Here is a 25,364-nt window from a genome sequence, read left to right on the forward strand (position 1 = left end):
AATATATTACAAAATAGAAATTTAGCTGATGCCTCTGCTGCCACATGTCTTCTCACACCTGCATTCTGTCTGAGAAACCCTGTGTTCTCCTGTCAAATCCAAAGCTTCTAGGGTGGGCCCACCACACGGTAAGTTTGCCATGTTCCACGCTCTAAAACTATTCACATCACCATCAGACTGTCCGCTGCCGCTCCTAACACCTTCTAGGTGTTAGGAGGCAAACATTCCAATCCAGGGATTCATATATTTCACATCAAAGTGGGAGCAGTAAAAATGTAGTTCTCTGGGTTTTAATTCCCATGTTTCTCCCCTCCATCACTGCCCAACCCCCCCGACCCCCATAATATAAGATGGTTTTGCATGTTTAAAAGGAAATGTTCATCGGTGGAGAGATTATGTGAAAAAGATACTTCTGCCTGGGAAGTATCTTCTTAGTGTCCCCTCCACTTCTCATCTTTACACTCTTATCCCTAACATTCCAGAACTACAAGAGTCAGTAAATGTGAATGTGATCAACCCCAACAAAGAATTATGGATTTTAATATCAGAACCAGTTTAAAACATATATCAAGTCACCAGACACTAATGTGATAAGAGGAAACTGAGACAGCCAGCTTTGCGTTAATGACCTTTCACTGTAGGGTCATAATGTCGATCTTTATCATTAAAGACTTCAGGTAAAACATTTATCTTTCTAGGCATCATTTTTAAAAATGTAAACACTCGAAGAGAAGAAATGTAGGCTTGAGGGAAGAAATACAGGCCAGGTGAGAAATTGCAGGCTGGGAGAGGCCCTCAAAAATTGGTTCCAATTGGTTTGACAGGTCATGGGTATTGGGGAATATGAGTGCACTAAGGGTGACACAATTGGAAGGAAGAGGGGAAGAAATTGAAAAAAAAGAGACATTAAAATATAATTACCTTCTAACAAAAGTAAGATGTTTGTTTACCATTTTCCCAATCATCAAATTGCAAATTACACAATATTAACTATATTAGCCAGGAAATGCCAGATTATGTTGGAACAATGAACAACTCCAAAAATCTCAGTGGTTTAAGACAACAAAGATTTGTTTTTCACTCAACTGCACGTCCACTGAAGGTTATCTGTGCCACGTCCATCTCTATGTCCATCAAAGAATTTCCATCTCCATGCTTCCACGATTGACTAGGCAGGCTGGATTGGAAAATGTGGCAAATCACAGGCTGGTTCCTGGAGTTTCTATTTAAAGTTTCTGCTCAAGAATGAGCCCACTGAGAAATAAGTTGTATGTTCATACTAAATCCAAAGAGAGTAGAAAATGCAATCCTACTATTTCCCTGAAGGCAGAAAACTGGAAACGTTTGGTAGACTACACTAATGACTACCATATTGATTTAATATCAGGAACCAAATTAATGTCCACAGGCTATTGTTTGTCCAAATGAAATTTTAAAAGGCTTGGAAACATTCCAAGGTGGCCATGGAATGAATTCACAGAAAAATAGAAACGTATGTTTTCCACTATTGCAGAAATAAGTAAATATCAATAGAATAATGGAACATAATAAAAAACAGACCCAAACATACAAATTAGTGATGAAAGGATGGATTAGTCAATAAATGATGCTGGTACCAATCATAATCCATATAAAAAAATTAATTGCTGCTACCTATAGCATACACAACAATTTTACATAGATTAAAAACCTAATGTAAGGGCTTCCCTGGTGGCGCAGTGGTTGAGAGTCCGCCTGCCGATGCAGGGGACGCGGGTTCGTGTCCTGGTCCGGGAAGATCCCACGTGCCGCGGAGCGGCTGGGCCCGTGAGCCATGGCCGCTGAGCCTGCGCGTCTGGAGCCTGTGCTCCGCAACGGGAGAGGCCACAACAGTGAGAGGCTCGCGTACCGGAAAAAACAAAACCTAATGTAAAAGGCACATTCTAAAACTTTCTGAGACTATTAGACTAAGGAAGTTTTCTTCCACAAGACAAAAAGAAAAAGAAGACATACGAGCCTTAAGGGAAAAGATTAATAATATTTATTACACCATAATTAAAAACTTGCAACACCAAGATTACCATGAAATAAAATTAAACTATAAGCCACAGACCTGGAGGAGGTATTTGCAGAGCATATAAACAAGGATAAGATTAGTATTCAGGTTATATAGAGACCTATAATCACTAAAAAAAAAGACAACACAGTAGAAAAACTGACACAGTATATAACTGGATAGATCACAGAAAAGAAAAACCCAATAACTAATAAAAATAAGGAAAGAAGTACAGCCTCTGTCTATTGCCAGTAATTAGGAATATTAAGAATATTAAATTTAAAAAATGAAATGGACTTTCACACTTTTCAGGCTGGACAAAATTTAAAACTCACATTCAGGCACTGGAAAAAACACGAAACAAGAACCTTTATATAATACTAGTGGCAATGCAATTTGATACAACTAATTCAGAGAACATCTGGCAATATCTAGTAAAGCTGAATATTTGTATGCTACTTAATTTCACTTCTAGATTGTATACTCTGTGTGCTCAAGGAAATATACCACAAGCACATTCACTGAAGAATTCTAGCATGGAAAGTTGGAAACAACCTAAAGGCCCATTGTAGGGGAATAAATAAACTTCATTATGGATATAAAATGGAATCCTATCTGGCAGTTAAAACAAATAAATTGTTGAGGGACAAAAGGAAGTTGAAGAATGATACATACCTTTATAATACTATTTATATAAAGTTTAAACAAACACATGAAAAACATTAGATATTTTTATGGATAGCATGCTTAGTGAAAGCTAATAGTTAAAATACTCAGGCAATTTTTTTTTAGACTCCATTTCCAGCAATGGCAAAATTTCTTCACACAAATATTTCAAGCAAAGAAGCAACATGGATCAAATATACTTATCAACCCCATGCATTTTCCTGATTTCTAGTGCATTAATTATGCAGCATCATTAAAATGTTTGGTCCAAATATAAATATGTAAACCTTTACAAGAATTACAATTTATCTAACAGATTAAATTCTTAGAAGTACAATTATATCTCATATATCTCATAATTCTAAAGAATAAATACTCCATTAGATAAGCTTTACATATATACATTACATTTTTATTTTGGATAATCTAGTTTATAAAATGATGTCTTTTCTCTGCCTAATATATGTATAAGCAAGCAGGTTTTGTAAATCAAATGATTAAAGATATAATAATTTTACTACATTTGTAGAGAGGAACTGTGTGATGAATTTTTTTTCTTAAATTCTCTCTGTCTCACCAAATCTGGATTCTTTTTTTTTTTTAATTTAATTTAATTTATTTATTTTTACAGCAGGTTCTTATTAGTCGTCCATTTTATACACATCAGTGTATACACGTCAATCCTAATTGCCCAATGCATCACACCACCACCACCACCACCACCCCGAATTCTGGATTCTTGTACAATCACCTTACAAGGCAAATCACACCAGTAATGAATTGATAATAAGAATGAAATACATGTAACTATTTGAATGGATGCATCAGCTCACTTAATACCTGGAATTTTACTTGGCTGAGATGCCATCAAGAAGTGAAGAAAATAAATCGTTGTTTTCTGGATGCAGTGGCATTATAATGCCATTTTTCATACTCAAAGATGATGCGTCTGCTATAGATTGTGATCGCTAGAGCATGTGCTGCTGTACAGACTGGTGGGCAACCGATAGTTCGGTCCACCCTCTGCACAGGTGAAACCCACTCCTTAATTTGTGGTTTGAGCCATGGGCAGAACTGTCATTCTCCTCAGTTCTGCCTTTAGAGCCCCTGCTGGTCCCACTCTGGAAGGGCACGTACACCCCAAGCCTCGTTGTCCACAGGCCACAGCCATTTTCAATGCTCTCTTTAAGCTGTAGTTCTTATGTGCAGTAAACAGTGAGTGCTGAGAAGACATCAGGATATCCTAGGAGGCAGAAAGCATCAGGGGAGAGTCTTATAGATCGTGATCCTCGAAATGCGGATCAGCAACAGCATCACACAGAAACTTGTTGGAAATTTGCAGGCTTCACGTCATACCAAGTGAATCAGAAACTCTGAAGGTGGGGCCCGGAAATCTGGGTTTTAATAATTAGTTCCCCAGTAAATCTTATGCACACCAAAGATTGAGAACTACTGAGGTACAGAAATAGTAAAGAAGTTGGAAATTTACACAAGACATCTGAAAATAAGTTAGATTTGGCACTTACATGTAAAAATTATTATCCAATAAAATGATACTACACACACTCACATACACATTTTATTGATATTTAATGAAAATAATCTTTATTACTATGCCATACCTGCCATGAAAGAGATCTTGATTAAGAATAACCAAAAACGAGAAGAGATCCATAATAATCTATAACCTTGGAGAAAAATGCTTCAGTTAGGTGAAAATGGAGCAAAAAGTACACTGCCTGTTTTAGATGAAAGGAATATATAATTGAAATCTAAGATTCATTCTGCAAACATTTGAGTGTCCATTGTGTGTAAATTCTGTAGCATGGACACAGAAAGATCTGCAAGACATACTGCTGAATGAAAAAGGGTAAATTGCAGAGTACTAGGAATATTATAGTTTTATTTATATTTTAAAAACCAACAAACCAAAAATTATATGTGCTTACTTCTCCAGACATTAGGGAGAGATGACAAAATAGATGACAAAAGACTTTCACTTTTTACTCTGCATTCTTCTCTATAATTGGATGTTTACGATAAGATGTAGTTATATCACTTCACAATTTATTTATACACAAAAAAATGAAAGAAGTCAACCAGGTATATGCTACAAAAGCCTACATGTCATAAAGATCTGGACTAGAGATTTTGGCAGTCAGAATTGATAGTTACAAGAAAAATCTCAAAGGAATATGGGATGGGTGATTATAGATGAGCAGTGAAACAGATGGAAGATCAAACATGACACCAGGGTTTCAAATCTGCATGACTGGAGGACAATGTACTCAGCAGCACATCAGAAGGCAGAGTGTAACAACAAGTAAGAGCTACAGCATCTCACTGGGAAAGTTATGCCTGGATTTCCTCATTTGTAAGTGGGAGTAATAATCATTACCCTGTAGGCTTCTTTTGAGATGAAGAAAAATAATGTGTGTAAAGTGCTTCATGCCTGGCCACATTCACGCTTAATAGCACCTATTTTAAGAGAACTGATTTAAGGGAGAAATTATATATTTGGTTTTAGACACGATGGATTTGAGGTAAAGACAGAACATGAGTGAATATGTGAACATGATCTCACTTCTCTAACTGTATTTGTACTAACTTTGCTGTTCTGCCTGCCCAGTCTTCACTAGGTCATGCTGCCACCAGGTGGCAGTAGACCATTTTACTAAAGCAAAAAGGTTAACGAAAGCTGTAAGGTGATTAACTGGACGTTATTTTACAAAAAAAGTCACAATGTGTCTTTTAAAAACAAAAATGAGAATTTATGCAGTGTTACTGAATATCAACATTTAAATAATATAGATCCACCAGAGGGCAAACAGCAGAAGCAAGAAGAACTACAATCCTGCAGCCTGTGGAACAAAAACCACATTCACAGAAAGACAGACAAGATGAAAAGGCAGAGGGCTATGTACCAGATGAAGGAACAAGATAAAAACCCCCAAAACAAGTAAATGTGGTAGACATAGGCAAACTTCCAGAAAAATAATTCAGAATAATGATAGTGAAGATGATCCAGGACCTCGGAAAAAGAAAGGAGGCAAAGATCGAGAAGATGCAAGAATGTTTAACAAAGATCTAGAAGAATTAAAGAACAAACAGAGATGAACAATATAATAACTGAAATGAAAACTACACTAGAAGGAATCAATAGCAGAATAACTGAGGCAGAAGAATGGATAAGTGACCTGGAAGACAGAATGGTGGAATTCACTGCTGCAGAACAGAATAAAGAAAAAAGTATTCAAAGAAATAAAGACAGCCTAAGAGACCTCTGGGACAACATTAAACACAATAACATTCGCATTATAGGGGTTCCAGAAGGAGAAGAGAGAGAGAAAGGACCCGAGAAAATAGTTGAAGAGATTATAGTCAAAAACTTCCCTAACATGGGAAAGGAAATAGCCACCCAAGTCCAGGAAGCGCAGAGTCCCATACAGGATAAACCCAAGGAGAAACATGCCGAGACACATAGTAATCAAATTGGTAAAAGTTAAAGACAAAGAAAAATTATTGAAAGCAGCAAGGGAAAAATGATAAATCACATACAAGGGAACTCCCATAAGGTTAACAGCTGATTTCTCAGCAGAAACTCTACAAGCCAGAAGGGAGCGGCATGATACTTAAAGTGATGAAAGGGAAGAACCTACAACAAAGATTACTCTACCTGGCAAGGATCTCATTCAGATTCGAAGGAGAAATCAAAAGCTTTACAGAAAAGCAAAAGCTAAGAGAATTGAGCACCAGCAAACCAGCTCTGCAACAAATGCTAAAAAAACTTCTCTAAATGAGAAACACAAGAGAAGAGAAGGACCTAAAAAAACAAACCCAAAACAATTAAGAAAATGGTCATAGGAACATACATATCAATAATTACCTTAAATGTGAATGGATTAAGTGCTCCAACCAAAAGACACAGGCTTGCTGAATGGATAAAAAAACAAGACTCATATATATGCTGTCTACAAGAGACCCACTTCAGACCTAGGGACACACACAGACTGAAAGCAAGGGGACGGAAAAAGATATTCCATGCAAATGGAAATCAAAAGAAAGCTGGAGTAGCAATACTCATATCAGATAAAATAGACTTTAAAATAAAGAATGTTACAAGAGACAAGGAAGGACACTACATAATGATCAAGGGATCAATCCAAGAAGAAGACATAACAATTATATATATATATATGCACCCAACATAGGAGCACCTCAATACATAAGGCAACAGCTAACAGCTATAAAAGAGGAAATGGGGCTTCCCTGGTGGCACAGTGGTTGAGAGTCCGCCTGCCAATGCAGGGGACACAGGTTCGTGCCCTGGTCTGGGAAGATCCCACATGCCACGGAGCGGCTGGGCCCGTGAGCCATGGCCACTGAGCCTGCGCGTCCGGAGCCTGTGCTCCACAACGGGAGAGGCCACAACAGTGAGAGGCCCGCGTACTGCAAAAAAAAAAAAAAAAGAGGAAATGGACAGTAACACAATAATAGTGGGGGACTTTAACACCTCACTTACACCAATGGACAGATCATCCAAACAGAAAATTAATAAGGAAACACAAGCTTAAATGACACAATAGACCAGATAGATTTAGGTGATATTTATACGACATTCCATCCAAAAGAGCAGATTACACTTTCTTCTCAAGTGTGCACAGAACACTCTCCAGGATAGATCACATCTTGGGTCACAAATCAAGCCTCAGTAAATTTAAGAAAACTGAAATCTTACCAAGCATCTTTTCTGACCACAACGCTATGAGATTAGAAATGGACTATGGGGAAAAAAATGTAAAAAACACAAACACATGGAGCCCAAACAATAACCAAGAGATCACTGAAGAAACCAGAGAGGAAATCAAGAAATATCTAGAGACAAATGACAATGAAAACACAATGATCCAAAATCTATGGGATGCAGCAAAAGCAGTTCTAAGAAGGAAGTTTATAGCTATACAAGCCTATCTCAAGAAACAAGAAAAATGTGAAATAAACAATCTAACCTTACACCTAAAGGAACTAGAAAAAGAAGAACAAACAAAACCCAAAGTTAGCAGAAGGAAAGAAATCATAAAGATCAGAGCAGAAACAAATGAAATTGAAACAAAGAAAACAATAGCAAAGATCAATAAAACTAAATACTGGTTCTTTGAGAAGATAAACAAAATTGCCAAACCATTAGCCAGACTCATCAAGAAAAAGAGGGAGAGGACTCAAATCAATAAAATTAGAAATGAAAAAGGAGAAGTTACAACAGACACTGCAGAAATACAAAACATCCTAAGCACTCTATGCCAATAAAATGAACAACCTGGAAGAAATGGACAAATTCTTAGAGAGGTATAACCTTCCAAGGCTGAACCAGGAAGAAATAGAAAGTATGAACAGACCAATCACAAGTAATGAAATTGAAACTGTGATTAAAAATCTTCCAACAAACAAAAGTCCAGGACCAGATGGCTTCACAGGTGTATTCTATCAAACATTTAGAGAAGAGCTAACACCCATCCTTCTCAGACTCTTCCAAAAATATGCAGAGGAGGGAACACTCCCAAACTCATTCTATGATGCCACCATCACCCTGATACCAAAACCAGAAAAGGTACTACTAAAAAAGAAAATTATAGACCAATATCACTAATGAATATAGATGCAAAAATCCTTAACAAAATACTAGCAAACAGGGTTTCCCTGGTGGCGCAGTGATTAAGAATTTGCCTGCCAGTGCAGGGGACACGGGTTCGAGCCCTGGTCCGGGAAGATCCGACATGCCGCAGAGCAACTAAGCCCATGGGCCACAACTACTGAGCCCGCGTGCTGCAACTACTGAAGCCCGTGTGCCTAGAGCCCGTGCTCCGCAACAAGAGAAGCCACCGCAATGAGAAGCCCGTGCACCGCAACGAAGAGTAGCCCCCGCTCGCCGCAACTAGAGAAAAGCCCGCGCACAGCAACAAAGACCCAAGGCAGCCAAAAAACAAAAAAAAGAGTACTAGCAAACAGAATCCAACAACACATTAAAAGGATCATACACCATGATCAAGTGGGATTTATCCCAGGGATGCAAGGATTCTTCAATATACGCAAATCAATCAATGTGATACACCATATTAACAAACTGAAGAATCAAAACCATATGATCATCTCAATTGATGCAAAAAAAGTTTCTGACAAAATTCAACACCCATTTATGATAAAAATTCTCCAGAAAGTGGGCATAGAGGGAATCTACCTCAACATAATAAAGGCCATATGTGACAAACCCACAGCAAACATCATTCTCAATGGTAAAAAACTGAAAGCATTTCCTCTAAGATCAGGAAAAAGACAAGGATATCCACCCTCACCACTATTATTCAACATAGATTTGGAAGTCCTAGCCATGGCAATCAGAGAAGAAAAAGAAATAAAATGAATACAAATTGGAGAAGAAGAAGTAAAACTGTCACTGTTTGCAGATGACGTAATACTATACATAGAGAATCCTAAAGATGCCACCAGAAAACTACTAGAGCTAATCAATGAATTTGGTAACGCTGCAGGATACAAAATTAATGCTCAGAAATCTCTTCCATTCCTATACATTAACAATGAAAAATCTGAAAGAGAAATTAAGGAAGCACTCCCATTTACCATTGCAACAAAAAGAATAAAATACCTAGGAATAAACCTACCCAAGGAGACAAAAGACCTGTATGCAGAAAACTATAAGATACTGATAAAAAAATTAAAGATGATACCAACAGATGGAGAGATATACCATGCTCTTGGATTGGAAGAAACAATATTGTGAAAATGACTATACTATGCAAAGCAATCTACAGATTCAATGCAATCCCTATCAAATTACCAATGGCAGTTTTTACAGAAATAGAACAAAAAATCTTAAAATTTGTATGGAGACACAAAAGACCCCGAATAGCCAAAGCAGTCTTGAGGGAAAAAAAAGGAGCTGGAAGAATCAGACTCCCTGACTTCAGACTATACTACAAAGCTATAATAATCAAGACAATATGGTACTGGCACAAAAGCAGAAATATAGATCAATGGAACAAGATAGAAAGTCCAGAGATAAACCCACGCATCTATGGTCAACTAATCTATGACAAAGGAGGCAAGGATATACAATGGAGAAAAGACAGTCTCTTCAATAAGTGGTGCTGGGAAAACTGGACAGCTACATGTAAAAGAATAAAATTAGAACACTCCCTAACACCATGCACAAAAATAAACTCAAAATGGATTAGAGACCTAAATGTAAGACCGGACACTATAAAACTCTTAGAGGAAAACCTAGGAAGAACACTCTTTTACATAAATCACAGCAAGATCTTTTTTGATCCACCTCCTAGAGTAATGGAAATAAAACCAAAAATAAACAAATGGGACCTAATGAAACTTAAAAGCTTTTGCACAGCAAAGGAAACCATAAGCAAGACGAAAAGATAACCCTCAGAATGGGACAAAATATTTGCAAACGAATCAACGGACAATGGATTAATCTCCAAAATATATAAACAGCTCATGCAGCTCAATATTAAAGAAACAAACAACCCAATCCAAAAATGGGCAGAAGACCTAAATAGACATTTCTCCAAAGAAGACATACAGATGGCCAAGAAGTACATGAAAAGCTGCTCAACATCACTAATTATTAGAGAAATGCAAATCAAAATTACAATGAGGTATCACCTCACACCAGTTAGAATGGGCATCATCAGAAAATCTACAAACAACAAATGCTGGAGAGGGTGTGGAGAAAAGGGAACCCTCTTGCACTGTTGGTGGGAATGTAAATTGATACAGCCACTATGGAGAACAGTATGGAGGTTCCTTAAAAAACTAAAAATAGAATTACCCTGTAACCCAGCAATCCCACTACTGGGCATATACCCAGAGAACACCATAATTCAAAAAGACACATGCACCCCAACGTTCATTGCAGCACTATTTACAATAGCCAGGACATGGAAGCAACCTAAATGCCCATTGACAGACGAATGGATAAAGAAGATGTCGTACATATATACAATGGAGTTGTACTCAGCCATAAAAAGGAACGAAATTGGGTCATTTGTAGAGACATGGATGGATCTAGAGAGTGTCATACAGAGTGAAGTAAGTCAGAAAGAGAAAAACAAATATCGCATATTAACACATATATGTGGAACCTAGAAAAATGGTACAGATGAACCGGTTTGCAGGGCAGAAATTGAGACACAGATGTAGAGAACAGACGTATGGACACCAAGCAGGGAAAGCAGCGGGGGGTGGGGCTGGTGCGATGAATTGGGAGATTGGGATTGACATGTATACACTGACGTGTATAAAATGGATGACTAATAAGAACCTGCTGTATAAAACAATAAATAAATTAAGTAAAGAAAAGAAAAGCAGGATGTGTTTATACACACTCTTGAGTATTTATAAAACATTTGTGGAAGGTTACCCAACACTGTTTTGTACAGTTTATTTTTTGATTGTGTGTATGTATTACATTTTTCCTAAAGAAAAAAAAGTTTAAATAATATAGATGTCAATCAAAATTGAGGGAAATCAACCTGTTAATAGATGTGGTGTCTCCACGAATGTTTCCTCATTTCATTTACTGGAGTCTTATTCTATCCACTCTGCTGCCTCACTGACTGGCATGCAGTAGGACACTCATAATTCCAATCAGATGGAGGTAATTTCCTCCTACATTTTTTAAAAGGGAAAACCCATCCTTAGTAACTGCTGGCTAAGGTTTACAAAATTTAACAAACAATTTCTTTCCCCAATGTCTCCCTAAAATCCAGGACAGCTGGCCTTAAACCACAGTAGACAGACCCTAAAAAAACAAACTCCTAAAACCAGTCCCAGAAAAACACATGGATCTTCCATGTGGGAAAGTGGGTAGATCAACTTGACCCATAGCTACCATGGGGAAAGTGCCCTGGGCGCCTCCCCTGGTGGAATGCAGGCTAGGGGTATTTTTATTGTTGTCATCACAGTTACACACATTATCAGGGATAAACCCACCTATTGTCCTCACCAGTGTGGTTTGGGAGGATCAGTGACACTAACATTTTTGCAAAATAACTACAGTTTGCAGGGTACGCTCATAATCACATTTAGCCATTTATGGTGCCTAAATGTAAGGCTTGGAATCATAACCCCTCGAGCTATGGAAGTTCTATATGGCTCGCCTGCATTGATCTGTGTTTCAGCAACATTGCCAGGAAAGCCAATATCCAGTTCCTTATGGTCCAGGCAATCATGTCCCTTCCCCTCTATAAAAATCTCCTTAGGCTCAGCATCCCCCTTGGCTTGCAGTAAATGAACGCTGTCACTTTTCCCCATTCCTCTACCATGATAAGGACAAAATAATAATAATAATACTGCTCCGTGTATTTTCTTATTCTTTCCTTCCTTTCCATTTTCCCCACCACAAACTTTGTCCAATGCATCATCACTATTTGGACCCTGGTAATATTTTGCTATCTCTTATCTTTAATCTTAATAGCTTCCACTTCCAGATCACACACAAGGAGCCAGGCACTGTTGCTACAAGTTGTATGTACATCACCTCAGTCTCTCTCCCCCTTGCTTACACCACCACCACTAGATTAATCATCTGAAAATATGACCTGCGACATCTCACTGGTACATACACATTAAAAAAGTTTTAAGGTGGGCTTCCCTTTAAGGTGGCGCAGTGGTTGAGAGTCTGCCTGCCGATGCAAGGGACACGGGTTCGTGCCCCGATCCGGGAAGATCCCACATGCCGCAGAGTGGCTGGGCCCGTTAGCCATGGCCGCTGAGCCTGCGCGACCGGAGCCTGTGCTCCGCAACGGGAGAGGCCACAACAGTGAGAGGCCTGCGTACGGCAAAAAAAAAAAAAAAAAAAGTTTTAAGGGTTCCCTTTGCTTATGGACGAAAATCCTTATTAACCTGGAATTCCAAGCCCACCTCCATCTAGATGCCATCCATTTCTTCAATCTTATCTTCCCTACATCAACTGTGCTCCAGCTAAACACATCCTCTCACCGTTGTCGGTGGTAGCATTACTTAAACCTGCCTACCCACGATTCCCACAGTTCTCAGCCTCTACTCCTCTGGTTTGGAATGGAGCACACAAAAGCTAGTGCTGCACAGTGTTACTTTTTATTTTTAGATTATTCCCTGTGTTCACCTGAGGCTGCAGGCTTTCCTGGCACAGAGACTGAGTCTGATAACACCACATATGCCTTTTGGAGCAGTTAAATAAATACTTGTTGATGAACAGTTAACACATTGTACCTCAATGTGGGCATCTTATATAGTCTTTTGGTTTATACTGAATGTTGGACTTTAGATAACACCTGTGTTTTCACGTAACCTTTTATCTGTGCTTGCCACAGTGCATGGAGGGTAAAGCACTTAAGAGAGAAGCCTTATCTGCTCTGGGCCAGTTGCAGCACAGATTCGAATGTTAATTGGCCTCAGACCACAGATTCCAATCTGACCGCTCTCTTCTCCCAAAGAGGAAAAACACTTCCACATGAATGTAGAGACCAAAACTGAGGCTGACTCTTCTGTTCTCCAAAACACAAGCATGTCAGGTCTGCACACATGAAAACCGTGTGTGATAAACTGACAATGTCACATCCAGTATCTGAAGTATGACTTGCAGTCACAGAGGAAACAGGAAATTCCTTGCGTGGGTCATTTGATAAAGCTTTTTTGTTGCTATTATTCACCTTTATAGTCATCACAAAAGGGGCTTTTGAAGGAATTTTCTTAGGGAGGAAGTAAGGTGAATTGGTACTTTCCCCACTGAGGAAGGTATGTACCGTGTGTTTATGAAAGAATCTGATTGTAACCTGAATCCACTTCCCTGAGTCTAGTCATCAAAAGTATGCAATTCCTCACAAAAGGTTTACAAAGAATACAGCAAAGTTCAGATGGGCATTTAATCTCAAGGCAGTGTTTTTGCTTCACAACAATTCCCGACTGTGTAAAAGGAAGTAAAAGCTAATATTGATGTCTCTTTTAAAATAAAAAACAAGATGTGCACATATATTATGGTATTTCCAATCATCAAGCCTGAGATAAAAGTGTAAATTTTAATCTGTCTGCTTTGTTTTTGTACAACATTTGTGATAATGTTTGTCCTAGAAACTAGAGGAATATGGGTTAGAGTTGAAAGCATTAACCATTAAATAGTTTCTACCTTTGTCCCATCCAAAGAAAGTATATGCAGTTGATTTTATAATTCCTAGGGAAATGCTTTACTTCACAAAACACCACAAATGTTCATTCGGATTCCTTATATCAATAAGCTTTGGGGTAGTAGCGTTTATTTTTAAAAGTTATATGGGTCACTAATTTCAGAGTGACAGCCCCACTTAGTTTCCTATCAAAAAAATAGTTACCTACTTTCATGAATCATTTCCTTTCTCATTCCAAGACAAAAATAAAAGGAACTTTTAAATTCACTTAACTTTAAAGAATTTTAATTTCTGGTGTCATGAATGATATTATCTCATCCCACTTTATTTAAGCCACTGAGTATCCTTTAAAAAGCTACAAAATAACTTGTTCTTTGGGACCACTTTCATGGAATAAACAAGACCAAACATTTGACTCTAATCAGCTGGTAGTCCCTGTGTGCACCTGCTCTGGATGGGTTAATAATGCTATGCTTTGGACTTGCAGCCCAGTCTGCATTTACTGGATACAGGTTTCTCATACAAAAAGAAAAAATGAGGAGTATCTGTCTTCTTTTTTGCCAATATCGGAGGTGATATTCAAAGTATTTTATGACTGATACAGTACAGGTGCCCACTATTAGAACAGACACTAGCAAAACCAGAGGTTCACGTCCACGTTTCAGCCGTGGTACTTATCATTTTAACACTAAAGGATGTACTGTGTCATCCCTTACTTTCATTAAATCCTTTATCCAAATAAAAGATAGTAAACATCTTTAAAATATCTTAACCTTCTTATTACCCTACAGGGTAATATTGATATAATTTTCTATGTGCTTTATAAGCTGAAATATATCAGTAATATTTACTTCATAATACCTATATGGAGAACAGGTGAAAAAAGCAAAAGAGGAAAAGAAGGGTGTATTTCCTTTCCTTTGAGAATCTTAGAGTATCGAGGGTGGGATAAAAGACCTTTTTAACTGAGTAATAACTCAAAAAGAAAGTGATAAAACAAAAAGAACATTTAATCACCAAGGGTGTACCGCCAGAGATATGAACAACTAACAGTGAGTCAGCGATGGAAGCCTTCTTAAAGAAAATACACTTTAAGTGTATTTTCTTAAGTGAATACGGATTTGGAAAAGATGAGAAATCCAAAGAAATGAAGGGCAAGGGCATGTGCACAAGTAAAGAACCAACAAGGTGTCTGTGAGCAGATTGGTTTGGTGGGCAACAGCGGGGGAGAAGGGTCCATTAAAGGAAGAAACAAGAAAACCATTTCTTTGATGTTTATAGGTAATTCCATGTGGAAACTACTAACTCCATGGAAGAAGTAGATCTTCAGCAAAATTCAAAAAGTTCATTAGGAGGATAAGATATTGCATTTAAGATTTAGCATGGTAGAGAATATTAAGTTTGGGGCACACCAGCAAAAATGATAGAAAATTTTGACTTGTTCTTTAAAAATTATTTAAACAATAAATTTAAGAGATGACAGTATGAAGGGTGGGAACAAGGAAGAATTCTTCTGTGGGAGGAACACAGGAGAGTTGATCAGTTTAGAGCTGGAAAGAAATTTTTATCTGGGCCCATGGGTAAATCTTTGAAACTCACTGTAAATGTGTTTGAAAGAGTACATGCACTTTTCTGGGAAAAGAATCCATCATTTCATTAAATTCTCAGTGATGCCTGTGACAGAAAATACTCATCTTCCTCAGTAAGGCTAAGTGTTTTTTCCAGGTTCACACAAGAGCTGGTGACAAAGCTATAACCAGAGTCTACCACCGTAAAATTCATTCACTCATTCATTTTTCATTCAACAATTGCAACCATTCATTCAAGCACCTACACTGTGCCAGGCACAGTTCTAGTTGGTAGAATTACAGCAGTCAATGAAAGAAACAATAAGCGCCGCCTCTGTGGAGCTCACGTACTAATCGGGAAAGACAGCAATAAACAAAATAAATGAGTTACTATATAGTGTGTTCGAAGGTGATAAGTGCAAAGGAGAAAGAAAAAAGAAGCAAAAGAAGGAAGAGGGAGAGTGCATTTTTAAAATCACTCTTAGTAGGCGGCAGTAATTCCAGAGGGTTTTCCTGTGTGTTCCTAAAGTCAAAGTAATCAGAATAAATAGAGCTGTGGAGAAAAACTGAACTGAATCTTTGAGAGAAGTAAATGAGTGAGGATCATAATCCACTCTAGGATTGAAGCCAATATCCAGGTTTTTCAACTGCAGTTTGGCCAAGATCTATCAGCAGTTTTTTTTTCTAATTAAGGAATAAACAGTGTCCATCAATTCCACTCATTTCTATCACTGATGTTTATGGAAATGCAAAACACCAGGAGCTATGAGTATCCTCCAAGGGTCTTCTTGGAAGCAATGGCTCGTTAGCCAAAGAAAAGTGAGCAATCTGTTTAAAGGCAAGAGCACCATTTTATGAAAAATAACTATACACAGAACAGAAATAATATTTTTGATTCTAATAGAATAAATAATGTAGGATTTGTTCATAGATATCTCTTAAATCCATATAAAAATCAAAATGTTTAAATGAAATTGTCTTTCACATTTGGCAAACATACAATGAAAAACAAAATCTCTACTAATCTTTATCCATATGTGGCAGAGACACACACATATATGTGGATGTGGATGTGTAAGTGTGTGTGTGTGTGTGTGTGTGTGTGTGTGTGTGTATGCCTGCAGCTACCATCACAGATGTGCACTAATTTCACTGCCTTTTTAGGGGTTTAAATGAAGCAGGTGTTCCCAGGCAGACAAAGAGTGAGACAAAGAGTTCACTAAAGGTCAGAAAAAACAGTTTTTTTCTTTTTTAATAATTTGACCCTGTGCACCCAGCTACCCACTAAAGATGATATCATTAATAATAACCAATAATAATGCTAGCATAAATAACCAAAGTTTATAACCTATGTAAATGCCAACCACTGGACTTTGAAATGGTAGAAGCTGAACACGTCCACAAATCCTTGTCAAAAGGAAAGCCAGAAGCAGTGGCAGAAAATACACCTTTTGTTTTCAGTGTCAACAAGCTATTTGTCAGGAAACAAAAGGAAGGCTCTGCCAGCCCTGGAGGATTTTTCTGAACCTGAAAATTGGTTTTCTGCTTGTTTTTGCTCAGAGTTAGAGGAAAAGACAGTTGCACAAGTATATTAAAGCTTCACTCCTGGGAACTGTTATGAGGAAAGGTTGCTGAGAAAAGCAAAACTGTCCCTCACCTGCCGCACACACACCAGGGCCACTTAACTTCCTCCAGGGCCTGTTTCCAACCCCAGTTTGCCTAAGAATGCCAGGAAGAATGTGTACAAGGCAAATGCCCCCAGGCCTGAGGTGGAGCTCAGGATGCTGCAGGTTCCAAAGCCCAGCCCACAATTCAGAGGCTTGGAACCAGGTACCATGGTCTGAGAAGTACAGCCCTGTTTTCTGAGTGGAAAGCCTTTCTCTTATGTCTGTATCATCGACCCCAAACCTTTGTTCTCTCGGGTCTACTCTGCCCCACACTGGACTTCACTTTCTCATTTTCAACCCATCCAACAAGTTATAAATTCAGTCCAAACTTTATGCAAAAGTTGTGAAGAGCAAAGATTTAAGTACAATCTAGAATGGAAAACAAGTTCAAACATGTGTCAGAAATCTCTGTTCTTGGAAATTTATATCCTCTCCCCTGAGGAGAAAATTTCCCATCACCTCTTTTCCCTCAGGTCCAGGGCCACCTGCTTTTACAACAAAATACCCTCTGCTTTTGTATGCAAAGCAATTTGGTTCTGGGCCTCCTTCTGGATACTCCAATAGACATTAAATTATTCTGTCCTATAAAGGCCCATCCACTCCAGGTCTTGATTCTCATCAGCACCAACAGTCAGAGTTTTGCAAATAGAATTTTTTTCAGCACATCAAATCCTTGGGCAGAGCATCTCTCACACCATAGCCCATATCAGAGGGTGGAGATGTAGTTATGCATTCTCTTGCTAACAAAGACACACCCAAGCATAAGGGTGAAGGGGCAAAGTTTCGTCCAGTTACAATTTATGCTTTAAATAATGCAACTTTATTAAAATAATGAATTTCTTGAATTAGGTTAAAATATTTGCTGTCTCAAAGTATCTTCATAGGGGATAAACTCCAATGATACACAATGTAAATATTACTTATAAATAGCACATAAGCTATTTGTACACAAGTATGTGTTCTAAGAAGCTGAAATATGCCCTGTGTGGATGGCCACCTTACTAATTAGCCAATTGCAATTCAATAAGGTATCATTTCATAATTTGGGTGATACAAAGACTTTTCCAGCTACTAAAACACTATGCTAACTTCTTGGCCTGGGATTAATTGAAGAACTCAGTGAAATACAGAGTACACTAAACTCTGACCTGTCAGTTGTGTCCCAGAAAAGAGATTTTTAAATCTTACACATTTGAAAAGACTTGCTGTTGGAATGAGAGCACAGGACAGGAATACCCTAGAGCTTCAGGATTGGGGCCCTCAATAAGAATGAGGGGCAGGTTTTGGTGAGAATGAGTGATGGTAGATTTATTATATGAGACACCTCCTTCTCCTTTAATTCCTACTCCTCCTTTGGATTGCAGCTCAAGCCTCTTGGGCTAGGAAATCCTTGTCTCCTTACAATACTTGTAAGTGCCAAGAGAGCAAAACCCTATCTTTCTGCTCATCACTGCAATGCTCAGAGCCTAGCACAACACCTGGTATTAAATATACTCTCAATAAGTCCGCCTGCCAATGCAGGCGACACAGGTTCGTGCCCCGGTCCGGGAAGATCCCACATGCGTGGAGCGGCTGGGCCCGTGAGCCATGGCCGCTGAGCCTGAGCGTCCGGAGCCTGTGCTCCGCAACGGGAGAAGCCACAACAGTGAGAGGCCCGCGTACTGCAATAAAATATATATATATATATATAATATATATATATATATATATATAGGGCTTCCCTGGTGGCACAGTGGTTGAGAGTCCGCCTGCCGATGCGGGGGACACAGGTTCGTGCCCCAGTCTAGGAAGATCCCACATGCTGTGGAGCGGTTGGGCCCGTGAGCCATGGCCGCTAAGCCTGCGCGTCCGGAGCCTGTGCTCCACAACGGGAGAGGCCACAACAGTGAGAGGCCCGCGTACTGCAAAAAAAAAAAAAAAAAAAAAAAAAAAATATATATATATATATATATATATATATACACTCTCAATAAATACCATGAATGAATGAACAAATTATTATTTGGGGATATGAGTCTTACCAAATTAAAGTGAGTCTTACAAAGTTAAAGCTGACCAAATAACTTCAAAAAATAGATCATTATTATAGAGAGAATTGTCTGAAGGTTTGGAACAGAGAGCAAAAGAATAAGTCAGATTTTATCAGTCATGAATATCCTCATAGCCAATCAGATGATCACAGTCCTATAAAAAAGGTGACAATAACAACAATCACCATAAGGATAACATTTGGATTTCACTTCACAATTCACAGTGTCATCACCTACGTCATGGCACTCATTCTCACGGCAAATCTTGGGGTCGTCAGAGCAGGTGCTTCAATATCCCCATTTTGTGGAGGAGGAAACTGGAGCCGGGAGAAATTGCATAACCTGATCGGGTCATGCAGAGAGCAACCAGTGCCAGTGTGTTGGTAGATGTCCAAAGCAGTTAGGTATGACCTCTCTAAAACTGTGCAGAATGTGGAGTAGGAAATGTGGACTTGTTCTCAAATCAAAATTTTACTCTACAGAGTGGGTCAGAAATATAAAGAAACGATTGCATAAAGAGGAGTATCAGGTTGAAACTATTATAAAAAGACATTTTAAAAATTTTACCTAAATTCTTAGAAAACTGCCCCACAAGGTGGTCTTAGTAGAAAACAGGATGTTTGGGGACACACTCCTTTCATTGTGAATAGATAAGTTCTCTTGTAGCTATCTCCCAGAGAGAATGCTAAACAGAGTGAACCATTGCTTTGGACTACTGTAACAAATCATATACTTTCATTTTTTAAATTTCCCTTCAACTTCACTGATTTCCCACCAAAAAAAAAAAAAAGAAAGAAAATCACGTGAGGATATTTACCCTTCTTTCTTTGACATTCTGCCTAAAAAATATTATATACCATACAAAGTACTGTTCACTTTCAATAGTTTTGACTTACTAAGAGCCAACTTATTAAAAATGTTCCCACAGGGACTCCCCTAGTGGTCTAGTGGTTGAGACTTTGCCTTCCAATGCAGGGTGTGCAGGTTTGATCCCTGGTCAGGGAACTAAGATCCCACATGCCTTGCGGCCAAAAAACCAAAACAGAAAAAATATTGTAACAAATTCAATGAAAGACTTTAAAAATGGTCCACATCAAAAAAATCTTTTAAAAAAATGTTCCCACAGAATAACAGAGTATACTTTTTTAAAGTTAAACACGAATTCCTGTTTGTTGTTCAGAGGTAGGCTCGGTTACATAAGGATCAAAACTAGAAAATGGAAAGGAAAATAAGATTCAAATACATATTTAAATAAGTAAAACAATCCTAAAATTATAGACGAGATTGCAAATAATGAATTATGAAGCTTAAAGCAGCTTTTCTACACTATCAACCAAAAAACTGATTAAACATCTCAAAAATAAAACCAAATTATCACTTATTCTTTCTATAGAAAATGATATTACAAAATCATTTTCACATGAAGAGCCAATCAAAGAAAATGAAGTTAAAAAAAAGCAGGGGAAAACTTTATAGAGAATGTAGTTCATTAATATCTTACTATAGTTATAATGTTTATTATTTGTCAGCTTCTTTAAATAATTTGTAGTGATTTCACCTTCTGTTCTTGATAAATATTCCCCTTCTTACCAAAGTTTGTCTACATAATTTTGAATTCTATTTTTAAAGAGAACCTCCCCCTCCAGACTATATAAGCTATAGGCCCATGAAACCTAGATCCACCCATGTTCAGAAATATTTTCTTAGACAGAAAATCTCAATGACAAGACACAAGTTTCCCACCTCCTTTAGTTTCCATGTACATACTCACAACATTTTTAAACTTTGCATTATAGTAATTTTCAAACACAGTCCAAAGTGCAGAGAATAGTTTAATGACCCACTTTTACCCAACAGCCAACTTTAATAATTATCAACATTTTTTAAATCTTATTTCTTGTAGCACAGGCATACCTTGGAGATACTGAGGGTTTGGTTCCAGACCACTGAAATAAAGTGAATATCACAATAATAAAGCGAGTCACATGAATTTTTTGGTTTCCCAGTACATATAAAAGTTATGTTTACACATTGTAGCCTATTAAGTATGTGATAGCATTATGTGTACAAAAACAATGTAATACCTTAATTAAAAAATACTTTATTGATTTAAAATTCTAACCATCATCTGAGCCTTCAGTGAGTTGTAATCTTTTTGCTGGGGGAGAGTCTTGCCCCCATGTTAATTGCTGCTGACTGATCAGGGTGGTGGTTACTGAAGGCTGGGGCAGTTGTAGCAATTTCTTAAAATAAGACAACAGTGAAGTTTGCCGTATCGATGGACTCTTCCTTCCATGAACGATTTCTCTGTAGCATGCAATGCTGTTTGATAGCATTTTACCCACAGAATTGCTTTCAAATTTGGAGTCGACCTTCTCAAACTCTGCTGCTGCTTTATCAACTAGGTTTATGTAATACTCTAAATCTTTTGTTGTCATTTCAACAATCTTCATAGCATCTTCACCAGAAGTAGATTCCACTTTCTTTGCTCATCCTTGGGAAGCAACTCCTCATCCATTAATGTTTTATCATGAGATTGTAGCAATTAAATCACATCTTCAGGCCCCACTTCTAATTCTGGTTCTCTTGTTATTTCTACCACATCTGCAGTTCCTTCCTCCACTGAAGCCTTGAACCCCTCAAAGTCATCTATGAGGGTTGGAATCAACTTCTTTCCACCTCCTTTAATGTTGATATCTTGATCTCTTCCCATGAATCACAAATGTTCTTGATGGCATCTAAAATGGTGAATACTTTCCAGAAGGTTTTCAGTTTACTGTGCCCAGATCCATCAGAGGAACCACTATCTACGGCAGCTATTGCCTTATGAAATATAGTTCTTAAATAGTAAGACTTGAAAGTAGAAATTACTCCTTGATCCATGGGCTGCATTGATGTTGTATTAGCAGACATGAAAACAAAATGAATCTCATTGTACATCTCCATCAGAGCTCTTGGGTGACCAGGTGCATTGTCAATGAGCAGTAATATTTTGAAAACCATCTTTTTTTCTGAGCAGCAGGTCTCTAAAGTGAGCTTTAAATATTCTGTAAACCATGTTGTAAACAGATGTGCTGTCATCCAGGCTTTGTTGTTCCACTTATAAAGCACAGGCAGAGTAGATTTAGCATAACTCTTAAGGGCCCTAGGATATTTGGAATGGAAAATTGTGCGCTGGCTTCAACTTAAAGTCACGAGCTACATTAGCCCCTACCTAACAAGAGAGTCAACCCATCCTTTCAAACCATTTCTCCTATCTAGCTATGAAAATCCTAGATGGCATCTTCTTCCCACCGAAGGCTACTTCATCTTCACTGAAAATTTCTTGTTTAGTGCAACCACCTTCATTAATTATCTCAGCTACATCTTCTGGACAACTTGCTACAGCTTCTACATCAGCACTTGCTGCTTCCCCTTGCATTTTTAGGTTATGGAGATGGCTTCTTTCTTTAAGCCTCATGAATCAACCTGTACTAGCTTCAAAGTTTTCTTCTGCAGCTTCCTCACCTCTCTCAGTCTTCGTAGAACTGAAGAGAGTTAGAACTTTGCTCTGGATTAGGCTTTGGTTTAAGGAAATGTTGTGGCTGGTTTGATCTCTGTCTAGACCACTAAAACTTTCTCCATATGAACAGTAAGGTGGTTTTGCTTTCTTATCATTTGTGTGTTCACTGAAGCAGTACTTTTAATTCCCTTCAAGAACTTTTTCTCTCTGTTCACAATTTGGCTAACTGTTTGGCACAAGAGGCCCAGCTTTCAGACTATCTTGGCTTTCAACGTGCCTTCCTCACTGAGCTTAATCATTTCTAGCTTTTTATTTAAAGCAAGAGACATGCAACTCTTCCTTTCACTTGAACACGTAGAGGTTATTATGGGGTTATTAACTGGCCTAACTTCAATATAGTTGTGTCTCAAGGAATAGGGATGCCTGCTGGAGGAGAGGGAGAGAAATGAGGGAACAGCCGGTTGGTGGGGTAGTCAGAACACACACAATGTTTATCAAGTTCTCTGTTTTATATGTGGTACGTGGAGCCCCCAACAATTACAATAGTAACATCAAAGATCACTGATCACAGACCACTGTAATAAATGTATTAATAACAATAAAGTTTGAAATGCAGCATGAATTACAAAAATGTGACACAGAGACATGAAGTGAGCAAATGCTGTTGGAAAAATGGCACCAATAGACTTACTCAACACAGCGTTTCCAATATTTGGTGGGAAAATTGGAGTAAAAAAAAAAGAACTACAAAAATTTCAATGGTTTTATGTTGTTTTTAAAAATGATATTTTATATCAACTAACTTTTAAAATCAGATTCTTTATATTCTTTAGAAACTAAACAAATAAATTTTAAAATGTTTTAAATGCTGAGAAATATCTAAAGGAAAAACGTTAAAATAAATAAACATTTACTGAGGCCTACTCTAAGACTATGCTTGCTTTTACAAATTTACATTATAATTGGAAAAACATACATGTAGATCAGTATAAAAAGAAAAAAACGTCAAAACATTTACACTACCTAACCATATCATACATCATTTTGATGTCAGATAATTGGAGAAATACATTTTAAGAGCAATGTATTGTGAAGTGTTTCATAATTGACATGTATGATCAATATGTCAATGGTGCAGAAAAAATTTCACATATAGTGGCTGATAAGGCAGAGACCATGAAAAAAAAAAAAAAAAGACTAGTGCTGTATATTGCCTGAAATATATAACTATACTTCTACTTTCAAATTAAAGTGCTATTTTTAGGAGTTTGATTTGACAAATGAAAAACAAGGATTTTTCTGCCTTATAATTTCTCCATGCTGCCTACAATCTTCATGTCCATTGTATGTAATTAACTGAAAATTAAATTACAGCAGTAATCATGTCACTTGAAAAGAAATCCCTGATAACAAAAATAAGATTGCAAAACTGTTTAACATAAATTTTCTAAGCAAACGTATACATATCTTCCTAGTGCTTTTTCAAAACTGTACCAGAGAGCCCCTTTAAAAATAATAGAAAAAAGAAGAACAAATTGAACCTAAGAGACAGACGGAAAGAAATAATAAAAACAACAGTGGAAAAAACAAAAAATAGAAAAAAATCCATTAGACAAAAATTGATTTTTTTCAAAGATTAATAAAAGGTATAAACCTCTAGCAATATTGTTCAAGGAAAAAACAAATTATCAATATCTGCAGTTAAAGGGACCATCACAGATTCCCAAAGACATTAAAATAACAATAAAGGACTATTGTTAACAACTATATGCCAATAAATCTGACAACTTGGATGAAACAGACATGTCCCTTGATAAATACATCTTACCCAACTAACACAAGGAGAAATATAAACTTTTAATAGCCTTACATTCGTTAAAGAAATTGTATTCATAATTTAAAACCTTCCCACAAAGGAAACTCCATGTCCCCAAGGCTTTACAGGTGAATTCTACCAAAATTTAAGGAAGAAATAATATCAATCTTACATACAAACTGTTTCAGAAAATACAAGAAGAAAGGATATTTTCCAATTTATTTTATAAAGCCAGAATTACTGTGATATCAAAGTCAGATATTTCAAGAAAAGAAAACTACAGATAAATATCTCTCATTAGTCCAGATGCAAAACCTTTAAAATATATTAGTAAATTAGATCCAAATATATATATATCTCACAAATCAAGTGGGGCTTATTCCCACTTGGGGATAAAGAAAGTTGATTTATATTTAAAATTCAATGTAACTGACCATGTTAATGGACTAAAAATAAAAACTACATAACCTAACATCACAGTCAATGGTGAAATAAGAATAGGATAGAGATACAAGTAGTTATATACCTTGTAAGAGGCAAAGTGTGCAGCTAAAGCCCAGTAAGTTTAACTGTCTACTAAGATAGAATGCCACTAATTCTCAGAAGAATGTGACAGAATCTAGAGTAGCTGCAAGAATGTCCTGTATTCAACCAAAAATTAGCAGTATTGCAAAGAAACAGGAAAGTGTGATCCACACTCAAGAAAAAAATGCAGTCAATAGAAATTAACTCCAAGTAGGCCCAGATATTGGGTTTAAAAATGGGCAAAAGACTTGGACAGACACTTCACAAAAGGAGGTATAAGACTGGTCAACACCCACAGGAAACGGTGCTCAACTTCATTAGTCATTAAGGAAGTGCAAATTTAAACCACAGTGAGATATT

The 25,364-nt window shown here is 37.4% G+C and overlaps 1 protein-coding gene across 1 annotated transcript in view; it reads right to left on the reverse strand.

Annotated features, from left to right (window-relative positions):
* FRK (fyn related Src family tyrosine kinase) overlaps nt 1-25,364 on the reverse strand; it is a gene marked incomplete at both ends in the record, with an annotated part of 84,105 nt that overhangs the window by 36,937 nt on the left and 21,804 nt on the right. The window lies entirely within an intron of this gene.

This window comes from Grampus griseus (assembly GCF_964374135.1).
Source record: "Grampus griseus genome assembly, chromosome: 13".
NCBI classification, from domain to species: Eukaryota; Metazoa; Chordata; class Mammalia; order Artiodactyla; family Delphinidae; genus Grampus; species Grampus griseus.